Source organism: Triturus cristatus, chromosome 12 (genome assembly GCF_964204655.1).
Source record: "Triturus cristatus chromosome 12, aTriCri1.1, whole genome shotgun sequence".
In the NCBI taxonomy this organism is placed as follows: Eukaryota; Metazoa; Chordata; class Amphibia; order Caudata; family Salamandridae; genus Triturus; species Triturus cristatus.
The window spans coordinates 515,785,352-515,812,846 of record NC_140595.1 but is presented as its reverse complement, the minus strand read 5'-3'; positions in this window follow the sequence as shown (position 1 = coordinate 515,812,846).

Sequence of the window (27,495 nt, the reverse complement as noted above, 5' to 3'; positions counted from 1 at the left end):
GGGGTTCGGGTTATGCAGTTCCCAGGAGGGATACTGGCCTCAAACTCGGTGAAGGGGCAGCTCGACCTCAAGGAACATAGGAACCCACCTCCTGTGTTGCTGGAGCGTCTGGAGTCCGCAGGCGCTCAGGATCAGCCAACTGATCAGTTGCGTTACGATGCATGCGAATTCAAGGGAGTGCCTCCTTCACCCCAAGGGAGATACTTCAGATTTCCTTGATGTTCCACAGGTCCTGCACGGAGCCTGTATAGTGCACGGGCACAGACGATGCTTTGGACGGAGAGGAAGGCGAAGTTGGTCCCAGTTGAATTCCAGCAAAGTCCAGTGTCCCGACAGTAAAAGTTCAGTGGTTTCTTGATCAGAATCTTGTCCATGTCGAATCTAGGGTTCTACAGCCAGGTAAGCCCTTTTGTACCCACGAGAGAGGGTTGGACAGATTCAGGGGACCCTCCCAGGGGAGGGTCGGGACAGTGGGGTAGCTACACCCATGTCCTTTGCCCAGTTTTGCGCCGGAGCAGGAGCAAATGGCCCCCAGAACTGGTTTAAGCTGGACTATGCACAGGGACACCAAATGTGCCCCCAGTGCAGACTTTCTGGCACTCTCAGAGTGCACCCACTCAGCCCCAATACACTAAACCCTGTCTGGGAGGTGGTCACGTCTCCCTGTGACAGGATGCCTATTGTCATGCCTTTCTCTGCTCAAGCTTGGCTCAGCAGCAGGAGAGCAGAATCGTGTCTCTGGCTGGCAGCGTCCATTTTGTGCTGCCAGGGTCGAGAAAGCTGGTACCGGGTAGACCGGTGACCCACATATGTCCCTTTGGAAGGGTGGAATCATACCTCCCACACCAGTTACTGTTGTGGAGGTATGATTCCAAGGTGTTTGACACCAAACACAACATGTTTCTAAATAGACATTTTAAAGTTAGCATTTACTGCAAGGTTATAATGCACTTAAACATATATGTCTGGCTGCATCACAGACAACCCCGGAGAATGGTCTCCGAAGGCTGCAGAGGGGCTCTGCTCATGCAGGGGCACCCTCACACATAAAACCCAGCACCGTGCCTTCAGGATTGATAAGGTCTGCCATAGGAGTGACTGATATGTTTTAAGTGTAGTGATTTAGATAGATATAGTGAACCTATATCTTAAGTAAGTGGTGTAAGCACCAGCTTACACAGTCTGCTGTAGCAGGCTTGTCGTGTCAATGGGCTCTCAGGGGTGGCATAATACATGATTCAGCCCATGGGAGGCCTCTGGGGTACCTATGCCCTGGGTACATGGTGTACCATATACTAGGGACTGATAAGGGTACCCCAATATCCAATCTGGAGTGTACCTAAAGTACATACTTGCAAGTTAAGGGACAAAGCAGATAGACTGGGGTCCTGGATAGCAGGATCCCAGTCAGACTAGTTCAAAAACAGTGTGACGTCAGCAAAAAGTGGGGGTAACCATAAGAAGCAGATACTACTTTCCTACAGGGTCCGCCACCAAGCTAGCAGAAGTGAAAGCAACAAGGAAGGCAGTTTTCAAAGTGAGGAGTTTGAGAGGACAGTTATGAAGGGGCTAGAAGGGATCACATGAGATAAGCAAGAACAAGATGCAAGTCCCACTGGGGCATTATGAAAGGAGATGGAAGAAAGAGATGAGTAATGCCCTTAAAAAAATCTATTTACAATAGGGGACTTGAACAAGGCAGGCCAATTGGGCAGCCGAAGGAAAGCAGAGATAGCGGCAAGATAGCCTTTACGAGTGCCCAGAGCAGAGCCCTGCTGGGCCAAAGAAAGTATATACAAGAGGACCTCCGAAAGAGGGGCAGAAAGCCTTTGCTGTGCACCATGCCACAAACATGTTCCAACTACAGGCATATACCGATTTAGTGGAGGGACGCCTGGCTGCCAAGATGACATTACAGACTTTGGGCGGAAGGTCGAAAGCTGCCAACCGCCACCGCTCAATCTCCACACAAGTAGGTGGAGGCTGAACAGGTTTGGGTGAAGAACCCTCCCCTGCTGCAGCGACAGAAGATCCTCCTGAAGGGGCAGTCTGAGTGGAGGATTGATGGCCATGCTCAGGAGATCTGGGTACCCGACTCTTCTTGCTCAGTCGGGAGCCACAAGAATGACTTGGGCCCGGTCGCGCTTGATCTTCTTCAGCACTCTGGACAGAAGTAGCACAGGCGGAAAGGCGTACAGGAAGCCGCAGTCCTACACGCGACAAAGGGATTGGCTGAGTGAGTGCCGCCTTGGAAACTCCAACCTGCCAGAATTATTGACATTGCCTGTTCTCTTCGGTGGTGAACAGATCTCACCAAGGCTTTCCCCACCACTGAAAGAGACCTTGCACCACTACCGACTGAAGACACCATTGTTTATCTACCAGGCACCGATGGCTGAGTTTGTCCACCTTGGTGTTCAGAGAACCTGCAAGGTGTTGAACCACCAGGGTCATGCCCTGATGTTCCAACCATGTACAGAGATGAAGAGTCTCCTGACAAAGGGTCCACGACCCCATCCTGCCCTGTTAGTTGCAGTACCACATGGTGGTGGTGTTGTCCGTGAACACCTGCCCCACCTGCCCTTTGAGAGAGGGAAAAAATGCTTTCAGTGCCAGACGGATTGCCTGGAGCTCCAGCAGGTTGATATGAAGCCCAGACTCCACTGAAGACGAGATGCGTCTGATCTCCGCCTCTCCCAAATGGCCGCCCCATCCCAGGAGTGATGCATCTGTCACTACAGTAAGGTCTGGTTGGGGAAGGGGGAGAGATCTGCCTCTGATCCAAGCTTGGTTCGTTAACCACCACTGCAGCTGTTGTGCAGTTCCTTCCGAGATCTGGATGTAGTCAAAGATTTCCATGATGCTGCGCCCACCTCAACTCCATGTCCCTCTGCAGGGCCTGCATATGCCATCTGGCAGGATCCACCAGCAGGATGCAGGAGGCCATGAGGCCCAGCAGCCTCAGGGTCATTCTCACTGAAATCCGGGATAGAGGCTGAAACATCGGTATCATAGCTCAAAATCCCAGACTCGCTGCTTAGGAGGATAGGCCCGAAACTGCACTGTGTCCAGAACCGCCCGATGAAAGGGAGCGTCTGAGAGGGAGTCAGGTGTGACTTCGGCATGTTGATAATGAACCCCATCAAATGCAGGAGGTCCGCTGTAGTATGGAGGTGGGGACGACCACCTGGGGCGAGCCCGCCTTCAACAGCCAGTCGTCGAGCTAGAGGAAGACTGGAACCCCTGATCTGCGCAGATGAGCTGCGACCACAGCCATCACTTTCGTGAACACCCAAGGGGCACTGGTAAGGCCAAAGGGAAGCAAGGTGAACTGAAAATGCTTGTGGCCTACAGTGAACCGTAGGTAGCGTCTGTGAGCTGGCAGGATGGGGATGTGGAAATAAGCATCCTGCAAGTCCAGCACCACCATCCAGTCTCCAGGGTCGAGGAAAGACAGGACCTGAGCCAACGTAAGCATTTTGAACTTCTCCCTGAGGTCTATAATAGGACGCAGGCTTTTGTCCTTCTTGGGCACCAGAATAGCAACCATGACCTACTTCTGGGGCAGGAACCCCCTCGATAACTTCCTTGGCCAAGAGAGTCGAGACTTCCTGGCGGAGAAGCGCCAAATGATCCTCCGACATGCGATCGAAAGACTGTGGCATGGAGGGAGGGGTTGTCTCGAAGGGGAGGGAGTAGCCCTTTGGACTATTTGCAAAACCCACCTGTCCGACGTGATGGTTTGCCAGTGGGGTAGGTTATAGCGAATCCTGCTGCCACCTGGCAATTGGTGGCCCTGAAAGGTTGGACTAGGAAGGCTTGGAGGCTGCTGCAGGGGGGAAAAGGGGGGACTGGCCCACCCGCTGGCTCTCAGACCCGCGAGGTCACTGGGTCCCACGTTCGCTACCACACAGAGGCTGGGCAGCTTGCATTGACCAGCGGCTAGACTGGGCCAGACATGGTGGGAGTGCCCCTTCCATAGCCACGAAAGGGGCGAAAAGCAGACTGGGGAGGACGGGAAGACGCAGCGAGGTTCAAGGATCTGGACGTAGCATGAGAATCCTTTAAGTGCTCCAGCACGGAGCCTGCCTTGTCACCAAAAAGGCAATGGTCATTGAGCATGTCCAGCAAGGTTGACTGGACATCCCCTGAAAAGCCAGACGTCCTCAACCAGGCATAGCTTCTAAGGGCTACTGACATGGCAATCGTTCTGACTAGTGAGTCGGTGATATCCAGTCCACATCGGATCATGAATTTAGCTGCGTCTCTCCCATCTGCCACTGCTTGGGAGAGAACGGCCCGGGCATCCTCCGGGCACCGAGGCAGCACTTGCGTGACCATATCTCAGATAGTATGGAAGTATCGGTTCAAGAGGCACGCGGTATTCACGAACCGCAGTGCCAAGCTGGAGGAAGAGAACATACGCTTCCCAAGATGATCCAGCTTCTTGGATTCCCTGTCTGGGAGAGCATAAGGGAATATGCTCTTGGAAGAAGAGGCTTGGACCACCAAGCTCTGGGGGGGGGTGATGGGTGAGGAAAACTGGTTAGGCTGGAGTCGGGCTGTGGCGGCAGGCAATCGTCCTTTCCACAGGAGCCCATACTGGGCTTTGACCATGTGCCTAGAAGGACGTCATTGAGGGCTTCGTTGAAGAGCTAAAGGGGTTCAGAGGAGGTTGCCGCAGGCTGAAGCACCTCTGTCAGGAGAATAATGCAGACTGCCACTGAAGGGAGCTCCAGGCCCAAGGCCTTGGCTGCCCTTCCAACCACCACAACAGTGTAAGACGCCCCCTCCTCCTTAGCCACGGTAGGGGGAGAAAGCATGCCAAGGTCTGGAGAAGTATCCAGACCACTGGCCTCAACCAGGTCTCTCTCAAGTCCGGCTCTTCAAGTTGGCATAGTCGCTGGAATCGGCACTGGGGCAGGTCGACCGGTGTCGATCCGGATCCAGGCCTGGATCCACGGGGGCCCTCCGGTGCCGGGGCTGGAGACGCCGGCATCAAAGGCCCAGGACCCCCGACTCCGCGGGGCCTGAAGTCGGGCTGCCGAAAGACACTGTGGAGGGCTTCGTAAAATGGATGAAGTTGGGCAGGGGACTCCCCGGCTCCAGGAAACAGAGGGAGGCGCGGAGTCATCCCTAAAAGAGGCACCGAAGGCGAAGCCTTAGAGCGACACAGCTCTGGATCCCGCGTCGAATCAGCCGACTGACGGGGAGAAGACGAAAAGCGCCAGTGCTTCTTCGCCTTCTTCTTGTGCTTCGACTTACCCGAGGACTTCGAAGACTTTCTGTGGGATGCGGTGTTGTGGCTCTGCGAGTGGTCTCGAGCGAGACCGGGAGCGATGCAGAGCCGACTGCCGGGCCTCCAAAAGCTTTCGGGACCGCTCACGCAAAAACTTTGGATTTATGACTCGACAGTCGGAGCAAGACTTCTGGTAGTGGTCACGCTCCAGACATCAAAGGCACATGAGGTGCGGGTCCATCACAGTTTGTGACAGGCCCCGCAAGGTTTGAGTCCGGTTTGACGGTGGGACATGCCTCGCGCACCTGGAGTCGAAACCTTGAAATGAAGTCGACAAAATGTAGAAAAAGCATAATCAAAAAGTGACTAAAGGGGTAGCTCTCTCCGAATCTGTGCTAGGCTGGTACAGAAAAAAAAACAACTGACATCAACGCACAGGGATGGTGTATAAGTAGGCACCGCAATGTCATCCCGGCGACCACGATGGACGCAGAGTCGACCAACGCCACCAACTGATGCGCAGGGATACTGCTGAGAAAAAATTCTCCGGATCCAGCCTGACACAGGGGGGAATTCTAAGGTAAGGAATCTATAACCAACTTTCTCTTTCAGATACCCTGTGCACCGCATCGACTTACCGTTGCCAAGGAGGAGAAGTGTGGCTCAATGGTTAGAGCGGCAGACCCTGAAGCAGAGTTCTGGCCAGGGACCAGGGTTCGATTCCCGCCTCGGCGGGGCTCGGGCTCAGGCTCAATTTCCTCGGACTTGTCTATTCTCGCCTCGGTGCCTATTCTAATCACGGGCCCCACGCTGCAACTCTGGGCAATAGCTTGCTTAGCCTCCACACCGGCCCCAACAGCGCTAAGGATGCCTGGCTTCACCCTGGGGGTGCCCAGGAGTGGACACTTCACAGGGAAAGCCAGGAGGGGTTCCACAGCGGTATGAGTATCAGAGCCAGGAAACCGCAAAGGCGACACCGCGCTCTATAAGTACCTTGACATTTACATTTACATTTGCCAAGGCCTGTTGGCTCTGCATTCCAGAGATCTTTGGGCTACAGAAAGCTCAAGCCTCCAGAATCTCTTCCTGTCAAGAACAGTTTCCTCAATGAATCCTTTGCACCGTGGGCCTTCATCTTTAGTGAACTGCTCGAGGTCCTATTGCAACTCTAGGGCTGTTTATTTAAGATGTCATACAGAGACTCCTCTGTCCTGTCACTAAGATAGTGGTACTTATTAGTATTAGCGAGTTAGCACATTCTGTCACTTCTCTGTGCCTTTTATTTGTAGCTCGTACAGTCCCAACCACAACCAATTTCCCAGTGATGTGTAGTATGCATGCATTGAAAACAAAATGCAGACTGAGTTGGCCCGTCAAAGGAGGTTGAGACTGAGAGGTTGAGAATGAGATGAGAGGCAAAGATCATTTGTTGCAATTTATCAGTAGTTCCGAAATGTAGTTTAAGAAATTGGGAATCGGGTTAGGTTTAGGAAATTAGGAATAGGTCACAGATACTAGTAGTCCTATAGGAAATCTGATTTAGAAAATGTCAATGTTATTGTGTTTACCTTTCCCTGTCAAAATAATTTTGTGGAGATTATTAACTGTACTAATAATCTTATTTTCTTTATTTCTCTTATTAGCATCAAGGGGCAAGAAGGAGGATGGGCCTGGACGATCCAGCGAGGTAGCTCGAGGTGCCACTGCTCCACAAGTGCCTCAGTAGATGGTGCTGCTGGCCCCAGTAAGTCCTCCTGTTAATATTATTTCCATAACTTTTAGCGCTCCACATTTATAATTATTTTTCCTTTTTGCTGCGCCTTTCACCTAACTTTTTTCAACTCCTCTTCATTCTATTTGTTTCCTAAATTCTTCTTATCGCTGCATTATCCTATTTACTTAATTCCTATATTTAAAGTTATTGTCCTTTATATCAAACTATACTAGTCTGTTCTGTAGCTTCCTTTCCTCTGCTTTGTCAGTAAGCTTTCCCTCTTGCCTTATATATCTTTTGTACTGGTGGTACTGTATGACTCAGGGAACCCATTTTAGGTCAGGTACTACTCCTCTATTGTGAAGATAGCATACCCAAGTAAGGTATCGTATGCATGTTCGTTGAGAAGACTTTTTTTCTTGCTCATTCAGTAAAAAGTGTGTGTGTTCATGGTCACGGTGGACCCCCCCAAAGTTTCTGTTTTTTTTCCCAGTCCTCATTCACCAATAAGTAATTTCGTCTTTACGAGGTAAGGGCTCGGAAGCAGATCCGATGGGGGAGAGGGACTCATCAGGATAAGATTTGCTGGCCCTTTCGATGGTCCCCCTAGAGCCAGCCTCAAGACAACCAGAAGAGCAGAGGAGAGATTAGCGGCCTGGGATTACCTCCTTCCACCAGTCGAGGTATTACTTATTTCATAATCATTGGACAGTAGGGTTTAGAAGAACAAGTTACTTACCTTCGGTAACGATGTATCTGTGAGAAACATTAGTTAGTTAGATTCCTCACCTTAGAATATCCCCAGGCGTCAGGCTGGATCCGGAAAGATTTTTGTAGCAATACCCCTTGCGCGTCGCTAGGCGTCGTCTGCGGCTCCGCGTCAGTCGTCGGAGTTGTGTGCCGGAATGACGTCGGAGTACTTAGACGCCGCCCTCGCGCGCTGACGTCAGTTCTTATACATAGCTTTCCGCGCCAGGGACACTGAGCCATGCAAGAGACCGACACTGGTGCCAAAACATCTAGGGCCCTAAAAGGGAGAACCTTAACCCTAGATGTCGGTTCGCAGAACGGGGAGGCTGGGTGGGTCGGTGAGGAATCTAACTAACTAATGTTTCTTACAGATACATCGTTACCGAAGGTAAGTAACTTGTTCATCTGAAAGAAACACGTTAGTTAGATTCCTCACCTTAGAATAGATACCCCAGCAATACCAACCCCGGAGGTGGGCCTGCGAACCAAGATCACACTAGAAAGTCCTGGAGAACAGAATGGCCAAAGTGGCCATCTCTCCGGACTTGGCTGTCCAGGCAATAGTGCTTGGCGAACGTGTGCAGTGAAGCCCACGTCGCCGCCTGACAGATGTCCTGCAAGGGGACACCCCGTCCCAGGGCAGTTGTCGCCGCTGTGGCCCGGGTGGAATGGGCTGGCAGCCCAACAGAAGGGACCTTTTTCGCCAAAGAGTAGCAGAGTTTAATACACAAAACGACCCATCGCGAGATGGTCCGCTTGTGCACAGCTTTACACTTCTTCGCACCTACATATCCAACAAAAAGTTGGTCGTCCACCCAGAACTGGTTTGTGCGGGCCAAATAAAATGACAGCGCACGTTTTGGGTCCAGACGGTGGAGCCTCTCTCCATCTTTTGAAGGATGCGGAGGCGGAAAGAAGGTGGGCAGCGTGACAGATTGCCCGATGTGAAAGGGAGTCACGACTTTAGGAAGGAAAGAAGGACGGGTCCGGAGGACAACCTTATCCGGATGAACCGAAAGGAAGGGAGGCGTAGCTGACAGAGCCTGGAGCTCACTCACCCGCCTAGCGGAGGTGATAGCCACCAGGAAGGCAGTTTTCAGAGTCAGTAGACGAAGTGGACAGTTGTGAAGGGGCTCAAAGGGAGCGCACATCAGAAAAGTAAGAACAAGGTTTGTGAGAAGTTGGCCTGATATATGATGTCACTAGTTCTAGTGTACACCTTGTATCAGTCCAAACAACCCTTATGGTGATTGGTTGTAAAGTCAACCTTATAGACCAGCTATCCTAGTGGTAGCATGGACAAGAGCACTCTTAGGCTAAACTCTGTATGGCATGTGAAGCCAGCTGTTATACCATTTGCAATCCCTTGAATACCAAATGAAAGGACACCACAACTGATATATTATTAAAAATAGAATGTATTTATTCTAGTCAAAATACCCTCAGCACTCTTTATGAGATTTGAGGTAAGTACAACACAGTCTTATTTAAGCATACATAAGTCACACAGTTAAATAATACAGTTAGGCCCGAGGGGCCACGCAAACCATATACTAAGTAAGTGGTATAAGTACCACTGTCATGAACACAGGTTAGGCCTAGGGAATCGCTGGGGCTACACTATCCTACCAGTTGCTAGGCAGTGGGAGGCCCACGGGATTCAGGTGCAGAGTGGAAACACTCACGCGTAATGCGTTAAAGTCGATAGAAATAGTAATGTTTAGAAATAAAGAGTTTTAGGACACGCAGAACTCGTGGAGTGTGGAGGGCTGATCTTCGGTGCAGATGGTGCTCGGGGTTGGGGCTTCTCAATCCCCAGAGCACAACTTCGAGGGTGCCTCAGAAGCTGCGCTGGAAGCTAGTAGTCAATTTTCCCAGGAAGCCGGTCCCACGTCTCTCGTCGCCTCCACGGATCTCAGCTTTGCTGTGGATGTGGATCAGGGTCGGAGAAGTCTGGAAGTCAAGGTGCTGGTCGGGCTCTGTAGTCGGTTCCTCGTAGAACTTCGGGCAAAGCAAACGGCAGGTCGCTTGATGGTGCCTGTTTGCACAGGGTGGCCACTCCTTGGCCACAAGGGAGATTCTTCAGTCTTCTTCCGTAGTCGAATGTCGAAGGTCCAGAGTTTCTGTTCAAGTTTCAGTTGTCCGGATAATCCAAAGTCCTAGGGACTCAGCTCCCACTCTTATACTAATCTGGGGGGCTGGGTTACCTGCTAGGTCCCTCCTATGGGAGGGACCAGGGAGGGGGGTGGTTACACCACCTTCCCTTTGTCCAGTTTCGCGCCAGGACTCGGGCTGGAGTGCCCCAGCACCGGTTTGAACCGGACTATGCATGGGACACCTTGTGTGCCCCAGGCAGTGTCTCGTTTCATTCATCCCTACCTGCCCCAATACACTAAGTCCTGTCTAGGGTGGTGCTAGCACCTCCCAAGGCAGGAAACCTACTGTCCAAGCCTCCCTCGCTGGAAGGACTCCCAGCAGCAGGAGGTCAGACTTGTGTCTGTGGCAGCAGCATCTATTTTGTGATGCTGGGGCTCTGGTTATCTTTAACCGGGTAGTAGGTCTTCAACATGTCTTCTCCCTCTAGAAGGGAGGAATACTATCCTCATCGCCAGAAATGGTGTGGGGGTAGTATTCCAAAGTGTTAGACACCTTACACGACATGTTTTGATAAAGCCAAACCATAGTTACCATAACCGCGAGGATTATAAGGCACTTTAAGAGTATATGGTAGGCGATATCATAGAACAGCTATAAGGACATGGTTCCGAAAGCTGCAGACAGGATCAGCTCATGCTAGAGCACCATCTCACATGTTACCAAGCACTCTGCCTTCAGGATTGTTAAGGCCTGCCATAGGAGTGACTGATTGGTTACCCATGTGTCTATATATAAGGTAGGTATAGGAATACTACACCTAAGCAAGGGGTGATTACACAACCTTGTCCCAGCTGAGTGATCAGCCAGTTGTGTCATAATGGAAGGCCAGCCAGGGGTGGCATAATACATGCTGCAGCCCCTGGTAGGCCTAGGGTACACCTATGCCCTGGGTACCTAAGGTACACTGTACAGGGCCCTAGAAGGTGATCCTTACCAATTGGGTTATGTACCTAAAGTACATAGTGTGAATTTAGAGAGAGAACAGCTGGGCTGTGGGTCTGATTAGCAGGTCCACAGCCACATCTAAGTCGAAAACCAGTGAAGCAAAAGCAAAAAATGGGGGTGAACAAAGGAAGCAGACCCTACTCTCCTACACAACCCCACCCCCCAAACTTAGGGACATTAAACTAACCTTGACCAGTTGAGTCTTCATGTTCTAAGTGGAAATATCTGGAGAGTCCATCTCCATTGGCATGGTCAGTCCCAGGTCTATGTTCCACTGTGAAGTCCATCCCCTGTAGGGAAATGGACCACCTAAGAAGTTTGGGATTTTCACCCTTCATCTGATTTAGCCACAAGAGGGGCTTATGGTCTGTCTGAATCTTGAAGTGAGTGCCAAACAGGTATGGCCTCAGCTTCTTCAGGGCCCAAACCACAGCAAAGCCCTCCCTCTCAATAGCTGACCAAGGTTTCTCTCTAGGGGTCAGCCTTCTACTAATAAAAGCAATGGGCTGGTCTTGACCATCTATATTCAGTTGTGAAAGAACAGCTCCCACACCCAACTCAGACGCATCTGTCTGGACAATGAACTCTTGGAGTAGTCTGGACTTTTCAGAATAGGTGCAGTGCACATGGCCTGCTTCAGGTCATCAAATGCCTTCTGACAGCTTACTGTTCACTGAACTTTCTTTGGCATCTTCTTAGAGGTCAAGTCATTAAGTGGTGTCACAATGGACCCATAGTTCTTAAACTTTCTGTAGTACCCAGTCAGGCCCAAGAAAGCTCTGACCTGAGTCTGGGTATTTGGAGGAGTCCAGTTCTTTATGGTCTGGATCTAGCTCTCCAGTGGTTGAACCTGACCACCACCTACTAGGTGCCCCAGGCACACAACCTTGCTCTGCCCTATCTGGCACTTAGTGGCTTTGATAGTGAGGCCTGCCTTTTGCAGGGCCTCTAAAACATTCCTCAGGTGGACCAGGTGATCCTCCCAGGTGGAGCTAAAGACAGCAATATCATCAAGATAAGCTGCACAGTAATCATCCAGGCCTGTAAGGACTTGATTCACCAACCTTTGGAAAGTGGCAGGTGCATTCTTCAAGCCAAAGGGCATTACCACAAATTGATAATGTCCTCCTGGGGTTGAGAATGCAGTTTTGGCCTTTGCATTCTCAGCTAGTCTGATTTGCCAGTAGCCTGCTGTCAGGTCAAATGTATTCAAAAACTTGGCAGCTGCCAATCTGTCAATGAGCTCATCTGCCCTAGGTATTGGGTGGGCATCTGTCCTAGTGACAGCATTGAGACCTCTGTAATCCACGCAAAACCTCATCTCTCTCTTACCATATTGGGTGTGAGGTTTTGGCACAAGAACTACAGGACTAGCCCAAGGGCTCTCTGAAGGTTCAATGACTCCCAGCTCCAACATCTTTTGTACCTCAATCTTTATGCAGTCCCTGACATGGTCAGGTTGCCTGTAGATTTTACTCTTCACAGGCAGACTGTCACCAGTGTCCACCTCATGGGTGCACCAGTTTGTCTGACTTGGGGTCAGAGAGAACATATGTCTGTAGGCCTGTAGAACTTGTCTGCAGTCCTGTTGCTGATGGTCAGTGAGGCTGTCAGAAAAGACCACACCATCAACTGAACCATCATCAGGGTTCAGAGTCAGCAGGTCTGGGAGAGGGTCACTCTCTTCCTCCTGCCCCTCATCTGTAGCCATGAGTAAGCCCATGTCTGCCCTGTCAACATATGCCTTTAACCTGTTGACATGAAGCACCCTGTGGGGGCTTCTGGGAGTCCCAAGGTCCACCAAGTAGGTGACTTCTCCCTTCTGTTCAACAATAGTGTGGGGTCCAGACCATTTGTCCTGGAGTGCTGCTGGGGCCACTGGCTCCAACACCCACACTTTCTGCCCTGCCCTGGCTGGTACACAGCCAGCACAGCCTTTTGGTCATGCCAAGCTTTTTGGAGTTCTTGGCTTGCCTCAAGGTTTTTAGAAACCTTCTTCATGTACTCTGCCATCCTGGAGCGGAGGAGGCCAAGTACATAATCCACTATGTCCAGTTTGGGTTGTCTGAGAGGTCTCTCCCATCCTTCCCTTACTAGACACAGGGGTCCCCTTACAGGATGCCCAAACAAAAGCTCAAAAGGGCTGTAGCCAACCCCCTTTTGTGGGACCTCTCTGTAAGCAAACAGAAGGCAGGGTAAAAGAATGTCTCATCTTCGCCTAAGCTTGTCTGGTAAACCTTTTATCATCCCTTTTAGGGACTTGTTGAATCTTTCCACAAGCCCATTGCATTGTGGGTGATAGGGTGTAGTGAATTTGTAGTTAACACCACACTCCTTCCACATTGCAGTCAATTATCCTGACATGAAGTTGGCACCTCTGTCAGAGACAACCTCCTTTGGAAAACCCACTCTGGAGAATACTCCAAGTAGGGCCCTTGCCACAACAGGAGCTGTTGTGGTCCTTAGGGGTATAGCTTCTGGATACCTGGTGGCATGGTTCACTATCACCAGTATGAATCTGTGCCCAGATGCTGTTTGGGGGTCCATTGGTCCAACAATGTCTATCCCCACTCTCTCAAAGGGAACCCCCACCACAGGTAGCGGTATGAGGGGGGGCCTTTGTGGTGCCACCTGATTTGCCACTGGCTTGGCAGGTGACACAGGAGCGACAAAACTCCTTGGTATCTTCTGACATGTGAGGCCAGTGAAAGTGAGGGACAAGTCTGTCCCAAGTCTTATTCTGGCCTAAGTGTCCTGCAAGGGGAATATCATGGGCCAAGGTAAGAAGAAAGCCTCTGAAACTCAATGGTATGACCAACCTCCTGGACTCCAGGCTTGGGGTCTCTAGCCTCTGAGTACAGCAGCTCTTCATCCCAATACACTCTATGGGTACCTTGAGCATTCCCTGCCACCTCAGCAGCAGCCTGCTGTCTGAGGGGTTCAAGAGAAGGACAGTCTAATTGGACCTGCCTCAGATCTGCCCTTGAAGGTTCCCCTGTCCCAAGAAACTCAACCTGGTCAGGTTCCAGTTCTTCTAGGACAGTTCCTTCAGGGCTCTCAGAATCATCCTCCTGTGAGGGCTGATTCTCTACCTGAGGTAGGGGGGAAGGCACAGCCTTAACCCTACTGCTCTTTCTCTTGGGTTGTGTCTGGTCCATTGTCCCAGGATCCAGCACTTGTTCAGTGTTGCACTTATTGGCCTGTGACCTAGTCACAGCAAGGACATGTGCATCTATTCCCAGCATTTCTGCATGGGTCCTATACTCCACTTCAGCCCACACTGAAGCTTCAAGGTCATTTCCCAACAGACACTCTACAGGAAGATCTGAACTCACCACAACTTTCTTGAGGCCAGTTACCCCTCCCCAGGAGAAGTTAACAATTGCCACACTATGGGAGGTAGTGGCATTGCTAGCGTTGGTCACTAGGTAATTCTCACCTAGCATGATCTGTCCAGGGTCCACAAAGGCAGGTGTCACCATTGTGACACTAGCACCTGTGTCCCTGTAGGCCTGAGCCATTCTCTGGTTGATCAAAGGAGTCTGTCTGTACTTGCCCAGGTTACTGGGACCCACAGTAGAGGACAAAGCTATGTCCCCATCACAGATCAGAACAGCCTGAGTGGGTATTCTGATTAGGCCAGAATCCACTTCAGTTCCCAGGGTTAACCCTATTACACCCTTTTGCTGGGAACCACCACTTACAGCTGGACTAGGGGGTACAGTTGCCTTAGGGGCAATGGTGGCTGGGGGCTTGTCCTTTTTGGTGCATTCTTCCTCTCCTGCCTCTCTGGTTAAGTCCACTTGAGGGTCTGAATGGGGGGACCCCATTCAGACTCCCATGTAGGCTTAAGTTAGCCTGGCTAAGTCTCCTAACTTGGACCTGGCTGTCTACCTCATCTTCTGAAGTCCCTGCTGACTCATCTTGATCAGTATTGTGAGGGGAGTGTGAGAAGTTGGCCTGATGTATGATGTCACTAGTTCTAGTGTACACCTTATATCAGTCCAAACAACCCTTATGGTGATTGGTTGTAAAGTCAACCTTATAGACCAGCTATCCTAGTGGTAGCATGGACAAGAGCAGTCTTAGGCTAAACTCTGAATGGCATGTGAAGCCAGCTGTGACCAACCTCCTGGATGCACCAGGCTTGGGGTCTCTAGCCTCTGAGTACAGTAGCCCTTCATCCCAATACACTCTATGGGTACCTTGAGCATTCCCTGCAGCCTCAGCAGCAGCCAGCTGTCTGAGGGGTTCAAGAGAGGGGCAGTCTAATTGAGCCTGCCTCAGATCTGCCCTTGAAGGTCCCCCTGTCCCAAGAAACTCAACCCGATCAGGTTCAAGTTCTTCTAGGACAGTTCCTTCAGGGCTCTCAGAATCATCCTCCTGGGAGGGCTGATCCACCACCTGAGGCAGGGGGGAAGGCACAGCCTTAACCCTACTGCTCTTTCTCTTGGGTTGTGACTGGTCCATAGTTTCAGGATCCAGCACTTGTTCAGTGGTGCACTTTTTGGCCTGTGACCTGGTCACAGCAAGGACATGTGCATCTATCCCCAGCATTTCTGCATGGGTCCTATACTCCACTTCAGACCAAACTGAAGTTTCAAGATCATTGCCCAGTAAACACTTTACAGGAAGGTCTGAACTAACAACAACTTTCTTGAGGCCAGTTACCCCTCCCCAGGAGAAGTTAACAATAGCCACACTATGGGAGGTAGTGGCATTGCTAGCGTTGGTCACTAGGTAATTCTCACCTAGTATGATCTGTCCAGGGTCCACAAAGGCAGGTGTCACCATTGTGACACTAGCCCCAGTGTCCCTGTAGGCCTGAGCCATCATTTGGTTGATAACAGGAGTCTGTCTGTACTTGCCCAGGTTACTGGGGCCTACAGTAGAGAACAAAGCTAAGTCCCCATCACAGATCAGAACAGCCTGAGTAGGTATTCTGACTAGGCCAGAATCCTCCTCAGTTCCCAGGGCTAACCCTACTACACCCTTTTGCTGGGAACCACCACTTACCGCTGGACTAGGGGGTACAGTTGCCTTAGGGGCAATGGTGGCTGAGGGCTTATCCTTTTTGGTGCACTCACTAAACCAATGTGAGTTGGACTTACAATAGTTGCACCATGGTTTCTTTTGGCCATCTTTCTTTTTATCCTTTTTGGGACCACCCTCCCCCTGAGCCTTTTGGGGGCCTGGTGAAGACTTCTGGTCTTTTTGTTTCTGATCATTACCCTTCTGGTCTGCCTTTTTCTGATCACTGCCCTGGTTCTGGTTTTTCTGCTTAACTCTAGTCCTGACCCATCTATCTGCCTTCTTTCCCAATTCTTGGGGAGAAGTCAGATCAGAATCAATCAGGTGTTGATGCAGTAGCTGGTTTTGACAGTTGTTAAGGATTTGTTCTCTAATGATCAAATTATACAATCCTGTATAGTCCTTAACCTTACTTCCCACTAGCCAGCCTTCCAGAGCCTTAGTGGCACAATCTACAAAGTCAGTCCAGTCCTGAGTCTGTGTCTTCTGGGTATCCCTGAACAACAACCTGTATTGTTCAGTGGTTAGGCCAAACCCATCAATCAGAGCACTCTTCAGGACAGTGTAATTGTCTGCATCCTCATCACTAACTGTGAGGAGCTTGTCTCTACCTTTCTCAGAGAAGGAGAGCCACAAGATAGCTGCCCACTGACTTTGGGGTACCTGCTGTACTTTGCAAGCTCTCTCCAAAGCAGTTATCCATTTGTGGATGTCATCCCCACACTTGTAGGGAGGGACAATCTTGCTCAGGTTTCTATTATCATAGTGCCTGTCTCTATCCTTAGGGATATTGCTGCCACCAGTGGGTTCTGACCCACTTAACTTTTGCTCTCTAGCCAGAGCAAGCTTCTCCTTGGCAAGGGCAAGTTCTTCCCTCTGAATCCTCAGATTAGCTTCCCTCATTCTGGCTTCATGCTCCTTTCTCTCAGGGTAAGTCATTCCCCTGTGAGAGGAAGCATTAGAGATGCTAGAGACATGGGAGTGGATGGATTCCCTTGAAGGGGATCTGTCCCTCCTGCTTCTCTGGGTAAGCCCACTTGGGGGTCTGTATGGGGGACCCCATGCAAACTCCCATGTAAGCTTAGGTTAGCCTGGCTAAGTCTTCCTACTTGGCCCTGGCTGTCTACCTCTTCATCTGAAGTCCCATCTGACTCATCTGTGGTGGGTAGACCCTCCTTTGTACCTAGGGTCTGGCCTGTGAGGCTCTAAGAGCATCATACTCCTCTAGGAGTTGTACTAGCTGAAGGAAGGTAGGGTTTGCACCCTGTTTTAACTTTCTGGAGGTACACAATTGTCTCATCTCCTGAAAAGTTAGGGTATCATATCTAGAGGGGGTCTTCTTCAGACCTGCCCCTCCTGAGAGAGCATCTACTTGATCTCCTCCCAGAGACATGATCTAGTGAGGGTGTGGTGTGTGCACCTACCTACACTAGTTGTTTCTACTAAACCTCTCTGGTAGTTGTAGTCAGGGTGTGTTACTCCCTTCAGCCTACAACCACTAAGTCCAGTAGGACTTAAGTATTATAATTTATGTTATATGTACCTAGACAATATCGGTGTGATCTTTCAATTTAGTATCTCAAGATTACAATGGTATTACAACAGCAAGCTCAGATCCCAACCGCTGCTCACCAATGTGAGAAGTTGGCCTGATGTATGATGTCACTAGTTCTAGTGTACACCTTATATCAGTCCAAACAACCCTTATGGTGATTGGTTGTAAAGTCAACCTTATAGACCAGCTATCCTAGTGGTAGCATGGACAAGAGCAGTCTTAGGCTAAACTCTGAATGGCATGTGAAGCCAGCTGTGATACCATATGTAATCCCTTGAATACCAAATGAAAGGACGCCACAACAGATATATATATATAAAATAAAGTGTATTTATTCTAGTCAAACCCTCAGCACTCTTTATGAGATTAGAGGTAAGTACAACACAGTCTTATTTATGCATACATTAAGTCACACAGGTAAATAATACTGTTAGGCCCTAGGGGCCACGCAAACCATATACTAAAGAAGTGGTATAAGGACCACTGTCACGGAAATGGCCTAGGCCTAGGGAATCGCTGGGGCTACACTGCACTAGCAACAGTTAGGAAGTGGGAGGCCCACGGGATTCAGGTGCAGAGTGGAAACACTCACGCGTAATGCGTAAAAGTCGATAGAATTACTAGCAGTTAGAAATTAACAGTTTAAGGACACTTCTGAAGCAGCTAGAGAGTTGAGACTCGGAAACTAGACCCTAGGATAGTCACTACCCTTGTGAGCACCGAAGTACCCAAGTTACCTAGCCCACAGGCTGCGGGTGCATAGGTGTGAACTTGCGTCGGGTTTCGTCGTGGACTTCTATGGATGCCTGAAGGAAAGTTGCTGACAGGCAGTCAGTGAAGAGTGTCCGGTGGATCCGAAGGCTGGGATCAAGAAGAGAGGAGACCTGCAAGCAGAAGGGACAGAGTCAAGGTCACTAGCCAGTGACCACGTGGAACCAGGAAGGAACCAGGCGATGTCGTGAAGATTGCAGGTGAAGGTGAAGCTTGTCGCTGCAGCCACGAGGACCAGGGAACGTCGAGGACGATCAGGACCAGGAGGCGAGCTGTCCCACGAAGGCTCGTGCTGTCGGCGGCATCGAAGTTGGACTAGGACTCACCAAGCCTTGGCAAGCGGAACCCACGAAGGACGGAGGACTTGCTTCTGGTGCTGACCAGGAAGGTCTGAGGTGCTTCTCTTTTGCAAGGAAGCGGGAGCCAGTCTGGAGGAGCCAAACCAGCAGTGAAGATTTCTGGATGCGTCGTCACAAAGGCCACTAGCCAACGGGCAAGCAACCGGACAGGCGCGGCAAGCAGGAAAATGCAGAAGGGCCCCACGCAGGACTCGTGGAGTGTAGGGGGCTGATCTTCGGTGCAGATGGTGCTTGGGGTTGGGGCTTCTCAATCCCCAGTGCACAACTTCGAGGGTACATCAGAAGCTGCGCTGGAAGATACTCGCCACTTTTCCCAGGTAGCCGGTCCCACGTCTCTCGTCGCCTCCACGGATCTCAGCTCGGCTGTGGATGTGGATCAGGGTCGGAGAAGTCTGGAAGTCAAGGCTCTGGTCGGGCTCTGCAGTCGGTCCCTCGTAGAACTTCAGCAAAGCAAAGGGTAGTCTCTTGATGGTGCCTGTTTGCACAGGGTAGCCACTCCTTGGCCACAAGGGAGATTCTTCAGTCTTCTTCTTTCATCGAATGTCGAAGGTCCAGAGTTTCTGTTCAAGTTGCAGGTTCAGGATAATCTAATCTCCTGGGGCTCAGCTACCACTCTTATCCAAATCTGGGGGGCTGGGTTACCTGCTAGGTCACGCCTTATGGGTGGGACCTGGGAGGGGGGTGGTTACACCCCCTTCCCTTTGTCCAGTTTCGCGCCAGGACTGGGGCTGGAGAGCCCCAGCACCGGTTTGAACTGGACTATGCACGGGACACCTTGTGCGCCCCAGGCAGGTCTCATTCTTTTCATCCCTCCCTGCCCCAATACACTAAGGCCTGTCTGGGGTGGTGCTCGCACCTCCCAAGGCAGGAAACCTATTGTCCAAGCCTCCCTTGCCGGGATCACTCCCAGCAGCAGGAGGTCAGACTCGTGTCTGTGGCAGCAGCATCCATTTTGTGATGCTGGGGCTCTGGTTAACTTTAACCGGGTAAGTAGGTTACAACATATCTTCTCCCTCTAGAAGGGAGGGATAATATCCTCATCCCCAGAAATGGGATGGGGGTATTATTCCAAAGTGTTAGACACCTTACACGACATGTTTTGATAAAGCCAAACCATAGTTACCATAACCGTTTAAGATTATAAGGCACTTTAAGAGTATATGGTAGGCTATATCATAGAACAGCTATAAGGACATGGTTCCGAAAGCTGCAGACAGGCTCAGCTCATGCTAGAGCACCATCTCACATGTTACCAAGCACTCTGCCTCCAGGATTGTTAAGGTCTGCCATAGGAGTGGCTGATAGGTACACATGTGTCTATATGTAAGCTAGGTATAGGAATACTACACCTAAGCAAGGGGTGATTACAAGACCTTGCCCCAGCTGAGTGATCAGCCAGTTGTGTCATAATGGAAGGCCAGGCCAGGCCAGGGGTGGCATAATACATGCTGCAGCCCCTGGTAGGCCTAGGGTACAACTATGCCCTGAGTACCTAAGGTACACTGTACAGGGGCCAATAAGGTGATCCTATCTAAATGGGTTATGCACCTAAAGTACATAGTATCAATATAGAGAGAGAACAGCAGGGCTGTGGGTCTGATTAGCAGGCCTACAGCCACATCTAAGTCGAAAACCAATAAAGCAAAAGCAAAAAGTGGGGGTGAACATAGAAAGCAGACCCTACTCTCCTACAGGGAGTCTTCTGTGGAGGGTAGACCCTCATTGGTACCTAAGGCCCCATCCTGGGAGGCTTTCTGAGCATCATACTCTTCTAAGATCTCCACTAGATAAATGAGGGTAGGGTTTGAACTCTGTTTTAACTTTCTGGGAGGCACACAATTGTCTCATCTCCTGAAAAGATAGGGTATCATATCTAGAGGGTATCTTTCTAGGATATCCCCTCCTGAGAGAAAATCAACTTGATCTCCTCTCAGAGACATGATCTAATGAGGGTGTGGTGTGTGCACCTACCTACACTAGTTGTATCTACTAAAACCTCTCTAGTAGTTGTAGTCAGGGTGTGCTAGGCCCTTCAACCTACAACAACTAAGTTCAGTAGAACTTAAATATTTATAAGCTATGTTATATGTATCTTACAGATATCCTTGTGATCTTTAAATTTGATATCTCAAGATTGCAATGGTATCACAACAGCAAGCTCAGATCCCAACCGCTGCTCACCAATGTGAGAAGTTGGCCTGATGTATGATGTCACTAGTTCTAGTGTACACCCTATATCAGTCCAAACAACCCTTATGGTGATTGGTTGTAAAGTCAACCTTATAGACCAGCTATCCTAGTGGTAGCATGGACAAGAGCAGTCTTAGGCTAAACTCTGTATGGCATGTGAAGCCAGCTGTTATACCATTTGCAATCCCTTGAATACCAAATGAAAGGACACCACAACAGATATATTATTAAAAATAGAATGTATTTATTCTAGTCAAAATACCCTCAGCACTCTTTATGAGATTCGAGGTAAGTACAGCCCAGTCTTATTTAAGCATACATAAGTCACACAGGTAAGTAATACAGTCAGGCCCTAGGGGCCATGCAAACCATATACTAAGTAAGATGGCGAACTCTGCCGCCCACTGGCGTTGAATGGGCCTGAAAGCTCGGACTAGGAGGGCTTTGAGGCGGATGCTGCCGGGGTGGATGTGGACTGACCAGCACGTTGACCTCCAGTACCGCCTCGGCGGAATCCACGTCTGCGACCGCGTGCAGGTTGGTTCTGCGGCCGGTGGCTGGGCGGACGTGAGGAGGCGCCCCTTCCTTGGCTACAAAAGGGATGGAAGGCGAAAGTTTGCGGCCGCGGGGCCGAAAGACCCAAGGACTTGGCCGTGGCCCGGGAGTCCTTGAACCAAGTCAGCGCACTGTCCGCCTTCTCAACAAAAAGGCGAGTGCCATCAAAGGGCATGTCCATGTGGGAACTCTGGACATCCCCCGAAAATGACGTGGACCTCAGCCAGGCGTGACGCCGAAGCGCCACCGTGGTGGAAATCGCCCGACCCAGCGAGTCTGTGGTGTCAAGTCCACACCGTATGGCATGCCGTGCTGCATCTCGACCGTCAGCAAGTGCTTGAATGAGTCGTGTCCAGGCCTCCACCGGGCACAAGGGCAGCACGTCTTCCACCGCATCCCACAGAGAGTGGGAATAACGGTCCAAAAGGCAAGCGGTATTTAAAGACCGCAGTCCCAAACTCAGGGACAAGAACAATTTCTTGCCAAACTGTTCCAACCTCTTGGATTCCCGATCCGGAGGAGCGGACGGGAAGGAGGATTGGGAGGTTGAGGCCTGGATAACCAGACTCTCGGGGGTGGGGTGTTGGGAGAGGAAAGTGGGGTCGCCTGGAGCAGGGCGGTGGCGCCGGGCAACATTCCGGTCCACAGGAGGAACTGTGGAGGGCTTGGACCAAGTGCCCTGCAGAACGTCAATGAGGGCCTCATTAAACTGCAGCAGAGGCTCAGTGGAGCTTGCTGTCGGTTGAAGGACCTCAGTGAGGACGTTAGTCCTCACGGCAACAGCAGGCAACTCGAGCCCTAGGGCTTCGGCCGCCTTGCGCAGCACCACTGAGAAGGCTGCACCCTCCTCCGAGGCCACAGTCGGAGGAGAGATGAAACCAGCGTCCGGGGAGGTATCCAGACCGCTGGCTGTGAGAAGTTGGCCTGATGTATGATGTCACTAGTTCTAGTGTACACCTTATATCAGTCCAAATACCCTTATGGTGATTGGTTGTAAAGTCAACCTTATAGACCAGCTATCCTAGTGGTAGCATGGACAAGAGCAGTCTTGGGCTAAACTCTGAATGGCATGTGAAGCCAGCTGTGATACCATATATAATCCCTTGAATACCAAATGAAAGGACACCACAACAGATATATATATAAAATAAAGTGTATTTATTCTAGTCAAACCCTCAGCACTCTTTATGAGATTAGAGGTAAGTACAACACAGTCTTATTTAAGCATACATTAAGTCACACAGGTAAGTAATACAGTTAGGCCCTAGGGGCCACGCAAACCATATACTAAGTAAGTGGTATAAGGACCACTGTCACGGAAATAGAATAGGCCTAGGCCATCGCTGGGGCTACACTACACTAGCTTTAGTTAGGAAGTGGGAGGCCCACGGGATTCGTGTGCAGAGTGGAAACACTCACGCGTAATGCGTAAAAGTCACTAGCAATAGTACAGTTTAGAAAACGATAGATTTAGGACACTTCCGGAGTAGCTAGGAAGTCGAGACTGGAAAACTAGACACTAGGATAGTCACTATCCTGATGAGCACCGGAGTACCCAAGTTACCTAGCCCACAGGCTGCGGGTGCATAGGGGTGAAGTTGCGTCGGTTTTCGTCGTCGACTCCTATGGATGCCTGAAGAAAGATGCTGACAGGCAGTCAGTGAAGAGTGTCCGGTGGATCCCAAGGCTGGGATCAAGAAGAGAGGAGACCTGCAAGCAGAAGGGACAGAGTCAAGGTCACTAGCCAGTGACCACGTGGAACCAGGAAGGAACCAGGCGATGTCGTGAAGATTGCAGGTGAAGGTGAAGCTTGTCACTGCAGCCAGGAGGACCAGGAAGCGTCGAGGATGACCAGGACCAGGAGGCGAGCTGTCCCACGAAGGCTCTTGCTGTCGGCGGCGTCGAAGTTGGACTAGGACTCACCAAGCCTTGGCAAGCGGAACCCACGAAGAACGGAGGACTTGCTTCTGGTGCAGACCAGGAAGGTCTGGGGTGCTTCTTCTTTGCAGAGAAGCGGGAGCCAGTCTGGAGGAGCCAAACCAGCGCAGAAGATTTCAGGGTGTGTCGTCACAAAGGCCACTAGCCAGCGGGCAAGCAACCGGACAGACGCGGTAAGCAGGAAAATGCAGAAGGGCCCCACGCAGGACTCGTGGAATGTGGGGGGCTGATCTTCGGTGCAGATGATGCTTGGGGTTGAGGCTTCTCAATCCCCGGTGCACAACTTCGAGGGTGCCTCAGAAGCTGCGCTTGAAGTTACTAGCCACTTTTCCCAGGTAGCCGGTCCCACGTCGCTCGTCGCCTCCACGGATCTCAGCTCTGCTGTGGATGTGGATCAGGGTCGGAGAAGTCTGGAAGTCAAGGCTCTGGTCGGGCTCTGCAGTCGGTTCCTCGTAGAACGTGGGCAAAGCAAAGGGTAGTCTCTTGATGGTGCCTGTTTGCACAGGGTAGCCACTCCTTGGCCACAAGGGAGATTCTTCAGTCTTCTTCTTTCGTTGAATGTCGAAGGTCCAGAGTTTCTGTTCAAGTTTGCAGGTTCAGAATAATCTAAAGTCTTGAGGCCCAACTCCCACTCTTATACTAATCTGGGGGGCTGGGATACCTGCTAGGTCACGCCTTATGGGTGGGACCTGGGAGGGGGTGGTTACACCCACTTCCCTTTGTCCAGTTTCGCGCCAGAGCTGGGGCTGGAGTGCCCCAGCGCCGGTTTGAACTGGACTATGCAAGGAACACCTTGTGTGCCCCAGGCATGTCTCATTCCTTTCAGCCCACCCTGCCCCAATACACTAAAGGCTGTCTGGGGAGGTGCTAGCACCTCCCCAAGCAGGAAACCTATTGTCCAGGCCTCCCTGGCTGGGATCACTCCCAGCTGCAGGAGGTCAGACTTGTGTCGTGGCAGCAGCATCCATTTTGTGATGCTGAGGCTTTGGTCAGAGGCTAACAGTGAAGTATAATTTTAACATGTCTTTCCCTCTAGAAGGGGAGAATAATATCCTCATGTCCAGAAATGGCATGGCGGTATTATTCCAAAGTGTTATACACCTTACACGACATGTTTCGATAAAGCCAAACCATAGTTACCATAACCGTCTAAGATTATAAGGCACTTTAAGAGTATATGGTAGGCTATATCATAGAACAGCTATAAGGACATGGTTCCGAAAGCTGCAGACAGGCTCAGCTCATGCTAGAGCACCATCTCACATGTTACCAAGCACTCTGCCTCCAGGATTGTTAAGGCCTGCCATAGGAGTGACTGATAGGTACACATGTGTCTATATGTAAGTTAGGTATAGGAATACTACACCTAAGCAAGGGGTGATTACACGACCTTGCCCCAGCTGAGTGATCAGCCAGTTGTGTCAAAATGGAAGGCCAGGCCAGGGGTGGCATAATACATGCTGCAGCCCCTGGTAGGCCTAGGGTACACCTATGCCCTGGGTACCTAGGGTACACTGTACAGGGGCCAATAAGGTGATCCTAACCAAATGGGTTATGCACCTAAAGTACATAGTATTAATTTAGAGAGAGAACAGCAGGGCTGTGGGTCTGATTAGCAGGCCCACAGCCACATCTAAGTCGAAAACCAGTAAAGCAAAAGCAAAAAGTGGGGGTGAACATAGAAAGCAGACCCTACTCTCCTACACAACCCCCCCCCCCCCCAAACTTAGGGACATTAAACTAACCTTGACCAGTTGAGTCTTCATGTTCTAAGTGGAAATATCTGGAGAGTCCATCTGCATTGGCATGGTCAGTCCCAGGTCTATGTTCCACTGTGAAGTCCATCCCCTGTAGGGAAATGGACCACCTAAGAAGTTTGGGATTTTCACCATTCATCTGATTTAGCCACAAGAGGGGCTTATGGTCTGTCTGAATCTTGAAGTGAGTGCCAAACAAGTATGGCCTCAGCTTCTTCAGGGCCCAAACCACAGCAAAGGCCTCCCTCTCAATAGCTGACCAACGTTTCTCTCTAGGGGTCAGCCTTCTACTTATAAAAGCAATGGGCTGGTCTTGACCATCTACATTCAGTTGTGAAAGAACAGCTCCCACACCTAACTCAGAAGCATCTGTCTGGACAATGAACTCTTTGGAGTAGTCTGGACTTTTCAGAATAGGTGCACTGCACATGGCCTGCTTCAGGTCATCAAATGCTTTTTGACAGCTTACTGTCCACTGAACTTTCTTTGGCATCTTCTTGGAGGTCAAGTCATTAAGTGGTGTCACTATGGACCCATTGTTCTTAACAAACTTTCTGTAGTACCCAGTCAGGCCCAAGAAAGCTCTGACCTGAGTCTGGGTAGTTGGAGGAGCCCAGTCCTTTATGGTCTGGATCTTGCTCTCCAGTGGTTGAACCTGACCCCCACCAACTAGGTGGCCCAGGTATACAACCTTGCTCTGCCCTATCTGGCACTTAGTGGCCTTGATAGTGAGGCCTGCCTTTTGCAGGGCCTCTAAAACATTCCTCAGGTGGACCAGGTGATCCTCCCAGGTGGAGCTAAAGACAGCATTATCATCAAGATAAGCTGCACAATAATCATACAACCCAGTAAGGACTTTATTCACCAACCTTTGGAAAGTGGCAGGTGCATTCTTCAAACCAAAGGGCATTACCACAAATTGATAATGTCCTCCTGGGGTCGAGAAAGCAGTTTTGGCCTTTGCACTCTCAGCTAGTCTGATTTGCCAGTAGCCTGCTGTCAGGTCAAATGTGCTCAAAAACTTAGCAGCTGCCAGTCTGTCAATGAGCTCATCTGCCCTAGGTATTGGGTGGGCATCTGTCCTAGTGACAGCATTGAGACCTCTGTAATCCACGCAAAACCTCATCTCTCTCTTACCATCTTGGGTGTGAGGTTTTGGCACAAAAACTACAGGACTAGCCCACGGGCTCTCTGAAGGTTCAATGACTCCCAGCTCCAACATCTTTTGTACCTCAACTTTTATGCAGTCCCTGACATGGTCAGGTTGCCTGTAGATTTTACTCTTCACAGGCAGACTGTCACCAGTGTCCACCTCATGGGTGCACCAGTTTGTCTGACTTGGGGTCAGAGAGAACATGTGTCTGTAGGATTGCAGAACTTGTCTGCAGTCCTGTTGCTGATGGACAGTGAGGCTGTCAGAAAAGACCACACCATCAACTGAGCCATCATCTGGGTTCTGAGTCAACAGGTCTGGGAGAGGGTCACTCTCTTCCTCCTGCCCCTCATCTGTAGCCATGAGTAGCCCCATGTCTGCCCTGTCAACATATGCCTTCAATCTGTTGACATGAAGCACCCTGTGGGGGCTTCTGGGAGTCCCAAGGTCCACCAAGTAGGTGACTTCTCCCTTTTTCTCAACAATAGTGTGGGGTCCAGACCATTTGTCTTGGAGTGCTGCTGGGGCCACTGGCTCCAACACCCACACTTTCTGTCCTGGCTGGTAAACAGTCAGTACAGCCTTTTGGTCATGCCAAGCTTTTTGGAGTTCTTGGCTTGCCTCAAGGTTTTTAGAAGCCTTCTTCATATACTCTGCCATCCTGGAGCGGAGACCAAGTACATAATCCACTATGTCTAGTTTGGGTTGTCTGAGAGGTCTCTCCCATCCTTCCTTCACCAAACACAGGGGTCCTCTTACAGGATGCCCAAACAAAAGCTCAAAAGGGCTGTAGCCAACCCCCTTTTGTGGGACCTCTCTGTAAGCAAACAGAAGGCAGGGTAAAAGGATGTCCCATCTTCGCCTAAGCTTGTCGGGTAATCCTTTTATCATTCCCTTTAGGGTCTTGTTGAATCTCTCAACAAGCCCATTGCACTGTGGGTGATAGGGTGTGGTGAACTTGTAGTTAACACCACACTCCTTCCACATTGCAGTCAAGTATCCTGACATGAAGTTGGCACCTCTGTCAGAAATGACCTCCTTTGGAAAGCCCACTCTGGAGAATACTCCAAGCAGGGCCCTTGCCACAACAGGAGCTGTTGTGGTCCTCAGGGGAATTGCTTCTGGGTACCTGGTGGCATGGTCCACTATCACCAGTATGAATCTGTGCCCAGATGCTGTTTGTGGGTCCATTGGTCCTACAATATCTATGCCCACTCTTTCAAAGGGGACCCCCACCACAGGTAGTGGTATGAGGGGGGCCTTTGTGGTGCCACCTGATTTGCCACTGGCTTGGCAGGTGACACAGGAGCGACAAAACTCCTTAGCATCTTCTGACATATGGGGCCAGTGAAAGTGAGGGACGAGCCTGTCCCAAGTCTTG